We start from the raw sequence: 10,664 nt of genomic DNA on the forward strand, positions 1-10,664 counted from the left end.
TCAGTTTATCAACTGAATTTCTTGAGGACAAGCAAAGGTTTAAGCTTGGGGGAGTTGATACGTCTCCGTCATATCTACTTTTCCAAACACGTTTGTCCTTGTTTTGGACTCTAACTTGCATGATTTGAATGGAACTAACCCGGACTGACGCTGTTTTCAGCAGAATTGCTATGGTGTTATTTATGTGCAGAAACAAAAGTTCTCGGAATGACCTGAAACTTCACGGAACATCTATTCGGAAATAATAAAAAATCCTTGCAAAAGATGTAGACCAGGGGGCCCACCACCTGTCCATGAGGGTGGGGGCGCGCCTGCCCCCCTAGGGCGCGCCCCTACCTCGTGGGCCCCTGGAGCTCCTCCGACCTAAACTCCAATTCTATATATTTGCTTTCGGGGAGAAAAAAAATCAAAGAGAAGGATTCATTGCGTTTTACGATAGGGAGCCGCCGCCAAGCCCTAAAACCTCTCGGGAGGGCTTATCTGGAGTTCGTTCGGGGCTCCGGAGAGGGGAATCCGTCGCCATCATTGATACGTCTCCGTCGTATCTATAATTTTTGATTTTTCCATGCCAATATTCTACAACTTTCATATACTTTTGGCAACTTTTTATACTATTTTTGGGACTAACATATTGATCCAGTGCCCAGTGCGAGTTCCTGTTTGTCGCATGTTTTTTGTTTCGCAGAATATCCATATCAAATGGAGTCCAAACGGGATAAAAACGGACGGAGATTTTTTTGGAATATATGTGATTTTTACGAAGTGAAATCAACGCGAGACGATGCTCAAGGGGCCCACGAGGTAGGGGGCGCGCCCCAGGGGGCAGGCACGCCCCTGACCCTCGTGGCCACCCCATAAGGCGGTTGATGCCCTTCTTTCGCCGCAAGAAAGCTAATATTCGAATAGAGATCGTGTTAAAATTTCAGCCCAATCAGAGTTACGGATCTCCGGGAATATAAGAAACGGTGAAAGGGTAGAATCTGAGAACACGGAATCAGAGAGAGACAGAGAGACAGATCCAATCTCGGAGGGGCTCTCGCCCCTCCCATGCCATGGAGGCCAAGAACCAGAGGGGAAACCCTTCTCCCATCTAGGGAGGAGGTCAAGGAAGAAGAAGAAGGAGGGGGGCTCTCTCCCCCTCACTTCCGGTGGCACCGGAGTGCCACCGGGGGCCATCATCATCACCACAATCTTCACCAATAACTTCACCGCCATCATCAGCAACTCTTCCCCCCTCTATGCAGCGGTGTAACCTCTCTCTTACCCGCTGTAATATCTACTTAAACATGGTGCTCAACGCTATATATTATTTCCCATTGATGTATGGCTATCATATGATGTTTGAGTATATCTGTTTTGTCCTATGGGTTATTTGATGATCGTGATTGGTTTGAGTTGCATGTTTTATTATTGGTGATGTCCTATGGTGCTCTCCGTGTCGCGCAAGCGTGAGGGATTCCCGATGTAGGGTGTTGCAATACGTTTATGATTCGCTTATAGTGGGTTGCGTGAGTGACTGAAACACAAACCCGAGTAAGGGGATTGTTGCGTATGGGACAAAGAGGACTTGATACCTTAATGCTATGGTTGGGTTTTACCTTAATGATCATTAGTAGTTGCGGATGCTTGCTAGAGTTCCAATCATAAGTGCATATGATCCAAGTAGAGAAAGTATGTTAGCTTATGCCTCTCCCTCATATAAAATTGCAATAATGATTACCGGTCTAGTTATCGATTGCCTAGGGACAAATAACTTTCTCGTAACAACAAGCTCTCTACTAAAACTAATTTAGTTGTGTCTTTATCTAAACAACCCCTACTTTTTATTTACTTGCTCTTTATTATCTTGCAAACCTATCCAACAACACCTACAAAGTACTTCTAGTTTCATACTTGTTCTAGGTAAAGCGAACATCAAGCGTGCGTAGAGTTGTATCGGTGATCGATAGAACTTGAGGGAATATTTGTTCTGCCTTTAGCTCCTTGTTGGGTTCGACACTCTTACTTATCGAAAACTGTTGCGATCCCCTATACTTGTGGGTTATCAAGACCTTTTTCTGGCGCCGTGGCCGGGGAGCAATAGCGCGGGGTGAATATTCTTGTGTGTGCTTGTTTGCTTTATCACTAATTAATTTTTATTTGCTATTCTTAGTTGTTCTTTATCTTTAGTTATGGATATGGAACACGAAATACCAAAAAAATTAGGTGTACTTGCTACTCATGGAGACGAGGAACCTCCTAAAACCCTCGATGCTCGTTATGTGACAGATATTATGTACTACTTTAATAATCCTGAGAAAACCCCATTCAATTATGTAATGGGAGTAACGTTGGATCAACGTGAATACTTTAGGGATTACCGCTTGACACAAAAAGGGAAACTATTATGGGATCAAATTCATATATTGAATTGGTATGCTAGGCAACTATGCTTGAGATATGATTATACTTGTTGCTCTAGGATGAAGGCTCCACACCTTCCCTTTTTATGCTAATTTAATGATAATAAAACCTTAGCTTCTTATGCTAATGGTATATATGATTACTATGATGTGGAACAAATAGAAGAATTTGTTGCTTTTATGGGTGCTTATGAAATTGAATCTATGTTTAAAGAGTTTGAAGATTTTGATGATCCGGTTTATAGACCTGAAAATTTAGCTATCCTTAAATATTGCTATGAGAATTATGAATACAATTCCGATATTAATGCACTTATTTAGAAAGTCTCCGCTGTCCAAGAAGAGACTAATATTTTGCAGGAATCTATAGAAGAAGAAGTTGATGAAACTTTGAGCTCATTGGATGAAAAAGATGAGGAGGAGAGCAAAGAATAAAAGGAGGAAGAGCGGATTGATCACACATGCCCACCTTCTAATGAGAGTAACTCTTCAACTCATACATTGTTTAATTTCCCTTCAAGCTTACCGGAGGATGAATGCTATGATAATTACTATGATCCCGTTGATTCTTTTGAAATATCCCTTTTTGATGATGCTTGCTATGCTTGTGGCCAAGATGCCAATATGAATTATGCTTATGGAGATGAACTTGCTATAGTTTCTTATGTTAAAAATGAAATTGTTGCTATTGCACCCACACATGATAGTCCTATTATCTTTTTGAATTCTCCAAACTACACTATATCGGAGAAGTTTGTGCTTATTAAGGGTTATATTGATGGGTTGTCTTTTACTACTACACATGATGATTTTGATAGATATAATATGCATGTTCTTGCTGCTCCTACTTGCAATTATTATGAGAGAGGAACTATATCTCCACCTCTCTATGTTTTCAATACGATAAAATTGCAAGAAACTGCTTATACTATGCATTGGCCTTTACTAGGTGTGCATGAATTGTTCTTTTATGACATGCCGATGCATAAGAAGAGAGTTAGACTTCGTAATTGCTTGATATATGTTACTTTGCGCTCACTACTAAATGCTAAATCATTGTTAATTAAAATTGGCTTTGACATACCTTGGGATCCGGGTGGATTCATTACTTGAGCACTATATGCCTAGCTTAATGGCTTTAAAGAAAGCGCTGCCAGGGAGACAACCCGGAAGTTTTAGAGTCATTTATTTCTGTTGAGTGCTTTTATATAGTTTTAAAACAACAAAAATAAAGAGGGGAACCCAAAAAAAATTACAAAAAGGAAAGTGAAAGTGAGAAAGACAAGCATTGTTGAAGTGGGGGAGCTCCTTGAACTTTCTTCATGCTCACGGCAACTTTGTGAATCTTGATTATAGAAACTTTTCAACAAAAATAATTTTCCCCTTGTACAATTCCATTGTTGTCGTGGGTTTGTCACGGCAGATGTCCTTGTGAAAGGACTTAGTCGTGGAGCCATCGCAATGGGTTAACTTAAAGGGGTTAAACCGGACAAGGGGACACGGAGAATTTATACTAGTTCGGCCCCTTCGATGAAGGTAAAATCCTACTTCTAGTTGTGATTGGTATTGCTTAGGTTTCGAAGGCCAGGGAGCGAATCTGCTTTGTCTGGCTCTCGAGTTGTTGTCTGTCCCCTGAACCGCTGACAGGTCGTACCCTTATATACATGGGTGGCGCCCGTCGGTTTACAGAGTCCCGAAGCCGGATCATAAATGTTTCCGGTTCGGTCTCTACACTTCCTATCTTACAAAGCAAGTTACATGATTAAGTCGGTTTACATCTACAGGCTTTAACTCACTTCTGGGCTTTGGGCCTTCGTAAAGCGCCATCATCTTCACATCTTCATGGGCTTCTAATCTTCATAAAGTTAATCCGGCTACTCCTGGCCAGTTTACGTCCAGTAGTAATATCCCCAACATTAGGCCCCAGATTGATTTGAACAGGTTTCATGTCAATCCTTAGTAAAAACTTCATCTTCCACATCTTTTCATACTTTGGTAAACCGCCGTGACGTCATCTTCTCGGATCGTGGTAAACCATCGTGACGTCATCTTTATTAATGGTCCTCCGACAATCGAGGCGACAGCTCCGCCTCACTTCCAAGTTTTGGCTCCTCGATTTTTGCGCCTGACACATATCCCTTGCCTTTATAAATAAGACCGGGGAGTCATTTTCACTTTTTCCCCCTCGTGCCTCTTCGTGTCGTCTTCCTTGCGCTGCTCAAGCTCCAGAGCTCCGCCGCCACCGTCGACCGTTGCCTCTACTCCGACTCCGGCCGCTGCATCACCCTGAACGCACCAGAATACCGCGACATCTCTTCGCCGTTCCCGTGATACTGGTAACTCTTTTTCCTTCCACCCTAGATCTTGTTTTTAGGGTTTCACTACTCGTCGGAGTTCATCGAAAAACTCAGTGTTGTTCTTCTCTTTTCTTCTCTGTAGCATCCCAGGCTAGGTTGGATCTGTTTATCCTGCGCGACCATAGCCGTAATCATATTCTCCGTATTAGACTCTCTCTTTATATCAAGAACAACTTATCTGCATCTGCTGAACTGTCTAAATACCTGAAGCTTGAACCAGAATATATTCCAGTTTTTGTCATACCTTAGATCCGAAATTTTCATATACCTCTGTGAAATCTGTTTCTCCTCACACCAATATAAGCGGTTTAACTTTGCAAGGATGACAATCCGGTATACACCATTAGTCCCCTTGTTGAACCGCCAATGTACTTCCCCTTATAACCTGTATTTAATAAATTCTTGTATGGAATTTCCAACTCCGGTTTAGCGATATGTTTATATCCTTGATATAACCTTGTCCTTCAATATTATATCAGCCTCCGGTTTACACAATCTTATGCACCAGTATATGTTGATATCATTACATCTTGTGTGTTATCCTGAGTGATTTGTAAACCGGCATTTCTTCCACAACTTTTTTGCTCTATAATGGCCAAGCAATTTACCGCTTGCAACTGGGCTCGTTCCCGGGTCACCAAGGAACAATTGAACGATATGGTTAGCATTGGTACTTTGTCTAAGAAGACTGAGATTAAATGGCGAGTTCCAGGAACAGAAAACCCTCCGACCCAGAGACAGGGTGAGGTGGTGGTCTTTGTTGACCACATAGGCCGTGGCTTCAAACCGCCAGGGTCAAAGTTTTATTGAGATGTGCTTGCCAACTTCCAACTCCATCCTCAAGACATCGGGCCCAACTCAGTATCCAATCTATGCAACTTCCAGGTCTTCTATGAAGTGTACTTACAGGAAGAACCAACTGCAGAGCTGTTCCGGGATTTTTTTTTCACTTAAACCAGCGCACAGAATTTGTAAATGGCCCCAACACTGAACTTGGTGGTGTCTCAATTCAGAAGCGGAAATAAGTTGAATTCCCTCGTGCCAAACTGCACAGCCACCCAAAAGAATGGAACCAGACTTGGTTTTACTGCAGAGACACTTCTCCTGAAGATGAGAATCCCCTTCCAGGCTTTCATGATCACCGGCTTTCCAACACCCATCCGATGCCGCAATGCTTAAGTTCCGCAGAAAGGGCGAAATATGCCCCTCAACTCGCCAAACTCTGGGCTTTTATGGCCAACGGTTTAACAGGTGTTGATTTCGTGCGCTGTTGGATATCTTGGAGCATCTTGCTGCTAAGCCGGTGTCCCGGTTTAATGTGTGAGTACACCGGTGAGGTTGAAAACCCTCAACGCCATTGCAACATTCAAGTGACTGATGAAGAAGTCACTGAAGGTATAAAGAAAATTTTGAATGAATCGGAACTAGTCTGTGGTCAAACCGGCTTGAATCCCTTCTGTACCAAGAGCAAACCGCCTACTGTAAGCACTATACTTCCTTTTCATCTTTGATATCTTTAATTTGTGCAACTTGTAATCCTTCTTCGGTGTATGTTTGTATAGGGTGATGATCCCTTCTAGAAACAGAAAACCGTAGAAAAAGCAGTAAAGCCAACCGGGGATAAAGCGGTCAAACCATCTCGCCCCAAAACTAAAGCCGTCAAACGGACGTTAAAACGGAAAACGGTTGAACGGATCAACATGGAACTTGATGATGATACTGATGATCCGGAAGTTGAGGTAGAACTTGACTCACTTGGCTCCCTTTTCATGCATCTCATTAACAATGATCTTCCTCAAGAGGACGCAGAAGGCAGTCAAGCTGATGATATAGAGGCAATTACCCTTTCCTCCGGTTCAGACTCTAAGCCAACACAAAAAACCCGTCAAGCAGTCCGGAAAGTAAGCTTTTCTCATCCTCTTGCTCATTTGGATCCAACATTTATTTTGAAGACTCAGCAGCATGAAGCTCGCCGGACAACCCGGCACAGTGGCCAACAGGTTACTTCAACCGGTTTACCTGACACCCCGGTTCGAAAGCGCCGGTCTGAGGTCTCTCCTACTCCTGACAATTCTTACCCCAAGGCAGGTTATTTCAGACAACCTCTTAATCCGTCTGATTCAAATTATCAGGTGACACCTCCTTCATCTTCTGGTGAATCGACAGCAACTCAACTCCCTCCTCTGAAAACTGTGGTTGGGTAAGCTTTGTAACCTGTCATCTCAATGCGTTGTAAATCTGGAATAAAATGTTAACCCTCTTTTTAATTTTGTCTGCAGAGACAAAGCCATACCCAGCAAGAAAGCTCGGGTTAACAATCCGCCCGAAGACCCAGCCACTTTTGAAGAAGAACCAAGAGGTGACCCGGACCAGAATTGTGAACCGGAGGGCCCTCATCCTGAAGCCGCCTCTGACGACCCACCCCTTCAAGGCCAAAACATTGATGAACCAACGGACACTGAGCCTGCCACGCCTGACACTGAACCGGCAAAGCCAAACCGGGCTAGTCCGGTGAGAGATGCTGAGACTCCATTATCATCAGCCAAAAACACTGAAGGCCAAGGAGACGATGTTATCATTACTGGAATGGGCCACAGCTCTCCTGGCCATCCCGTAATCTTGGCTCAACATAGTGCCAAAGAAGAGTAGGCTGCTAGGGAAAAAGGCAAATGGAGTAGTGATTTATCAAATTATGCTCATCTCAACGCTGAAGAACTTCACTCTGGCTTCTTGAACCGTCTTCACTCAAACCGGGACTATGAAGCCGGTTTGGTGAATTTGATGAAGGAGCGATATGAGGTATTCTCATCTCCCTTTTGTTCGTTGATTCAAAGTTGAAATACTAGCCCAAGTAGCCCCCAAGGGTCGTTTTATGATGTTAATCATAAACCGGGTCTTTGTAGCACTTTAAGTTTCTCATCATTGATCCTCAAAATGCCAGGTCTCTAATAAGAACCAAGACTCATCTTTTAACAATTAGATAGCTTTCCGCAGCATAGCCCCAAAAGGCCGGTTTAACTTGGCAAGTTAATCCGGGTTTTATCCATGCATCCATTTTAGAACAGACGTACATTAGCCCCCAAGTGTCCAGGATAATGCTTGCATTGTTCCGGAGACTTGTATAAAATGTAGTACTTTAGAGAAAATTAGCATTAGCCCCCAAGTATGAAGTGCATAACTTGTTATACACTTTGTACTTAGAACATATATATCCTGTTGTTTAATATACCTTCAATGTCGCAGGCTGAACTGAGAAACAGAGATGCCCGAAATTCTGAATTGCAAGAGAATGTGAAGTCACAACAAGCAGAAGCTGCAAAAGCCAAAGAGGAGCTGACCCAAGCCCTGGCCGCAATGGAAAAGCTGAAGGAATCTTTCAACAAAGATCGTGCTAACTGGGAAACCGAAAAATCCGGTTTAATCAAAAGAGCTGAAGACGCCGAGGCAGCCCTGAAACCAATTGTAGATGAACTATCTGGCTTGAAACAGCAAATCAACGCTATGACTTCTGCTATCTTTGGTAAGTATCTGCTTATGTGTTTTGCGCCATTCAATGAACCTTATCACTGACCAGAACGTTGATATAAACCCTTGGCAGGCACTCGGATTGCTCATCTTGGTACAGACACGCGGATGAAGCTCAAAGCAGCGTATACTTTGATTGAACAGTTGTACTCTGGGTCTCAGCGGGCTATTTGCACGACGGCTTACAACAAACCAGCCCCAACCCTAATAAAAGAAAAACTTGAGAAGCTGGCCATGTTACCAGCCCGGATTGTTGAATTGAAGAAGGCAGCTACCAGAGCAGGAGCTTTAACCGCACTTATTCGAGCCAAAGCCTGGATTCCAGACCTTGAAGCGGAGGATATCATTAAAGGATACCCAGGCGTGAAGGAGGACGGTTCAAACTTCGACAATGATGACCTCCGGTGGCTGACCAAAGAGATGCGGCCAATAGCCACCAAGCTGGCGGAAGACACAGACTTGTCCCATTTTCAACCGGCTTATGATGCTGAAGGGAAAAGACAGCCTGCCGAAATCCATGAAGTTGAAGAACTTGTGCCTCCGATTCGTAAGCACACTTACGCCCCTGATATTAACCCATCCAATCTTATCCATGAAGAGGCAGTATTTCAAGCTTTAACTGGAATCGATTGGTCGACGGTTGATTTCCAGTGTCTGGGGAGGGATGAAGAAGTGCCCACACCAACTGACCCTCAACCCTAAAACCGTCCAAAAGAAGCGTCTTAAACCGGTCGCCGTTTTACTGGTTATTGTGTGCCGATACTTTTGAAAAATAATTATGCCATTGGAGCCGGTTTGAAAGCTTCTTGTAATAGGATAGCTAAAAATCCGTTATCTGCCATGCCTTCGAGCATGTTTTGTAATACCGAGTGACAACTTTTGCCACCTTTTGGGATATATTTATGCATAGCCCATGATGAATTGTGTTCCTGGGTACAACAACTTAAAAGTATCCAGCAGTTTACCGCTAGACGGGACATGATGCCCAACAAGTATACAATACGTAGATGAATAATCGAAGTGTTTGTATAAAAAGCAATATGTGCAACATACCTCATTGGTTGACCAACGGTGTATACGGCAAAGGTGTTAATACCAATCCGGAACGTTGATAACCCCATCCTTATAATGCCAAATTATGATAGTAAACCGGACCGGGATAATTACCGGGTTTTCTTTATAGCACTGCCGATTTAGTCAAACCAGACCGGGTCAACGAACACCGGTTTATAACTGATCATGTGCCGACAACTTGTAGTTGAAAGGAAAACCGGGTCAAGGACGCCGGGTTATCAGAAGACACTTATGAATTTCAACAAATAAAACTCAAAAAAGGAAATATGTAAGGCTTTTTACGAGCTGTCAGGCTCCAAATCGAGGCTTTTCATGGGCTGCCAGGCCTCTGAGTTAAACCATTTAACAAAGCCTTTAAGATGGGCCTCCAATTAACCAATCATCGTTTTAACTTTGACAAGTCGAGGGTCTGTAAAAGATTGACTTGTCAAACGTTCGGCGGGTCATACCAGGATTACCTGGACAGGAGTGGCTTACTTGATGAAGGCAGGTTAACCCAGCTTTTTAGGTGAATACACCAGGCTTCCAAGCCGTGGCTTGATAGCCAATTACAAGGGTCCTTTCAAACTCTTTGTTGCTTTGCAAAAAAGAGCCCCCAAGTAACTTTGTGAGCTTTGCTCAGTGGGTGCCCATGTTTGAGTTTGTGCTTTGTGCAACACTCTCTTTGGCCCCACATATTTTCCTTTGTGGCTTAAACACCTATCAATAGGTGTAGCTATGGTGTGATAACAACCAAGCCCCCTAGTGATATCCCTTCATGGTTTCAAACCGATCAAAAGGTGTAGCTATGGTTCAGATATAACCAAGCCCCCTAGTGATTTTCTTTATATCCGTGTGGCTGCAGAGACCGGATTAATAAAACACTCCGCTTGGTCAATAAACTATTGTGAGCACACACATGATGTAAAAAGAACAAATACCCCGCTTGAATGGAGGCTCCGGTTTATTATATAATATATACATTGTCATAAATATGTACATATGAAGAGCTTATGGCTCAAGTATAGTAAGGCCGAAGAAGAGCTATGTTCCATGGCCGCTTGGTCTCCTCCTCCGATTTACGTGAGTCTTGGTGCTCTCGAACATCAATGAGGTAGTATGCCCCGTTGTGCAGATTCTTGCTGACCACAAAAGGTCCTTCCCAAGGTGGGGATAACTTGTGCATATCAGTTTGATCCTGAATGAGCCAGAGCACCAAATCGCCCTCTTGAAAGGTTCTAGTCTTAACCCGGCGGCTATGATATCGTCGGAGATCATGTTGATAAATCTCCGAACGTGCTGCTGTGAGGTCATGTTCTTCATCTAA

This window comes from Triticum urartu, chromosome 5A (assembly GCF_056163025.1).
Source record: "Triticum urartu cultivar PI428250 chromosome 5A, HENAU_Tu73, whole genome shotgun sequence".
Taxonomy (NCBI): domain Eukaryota; kingdom Viridiplantae; phylum Streptophyta; class Magnoliopsida; order Poales; family Poaceae; genus Triticum; species Triticum urartu.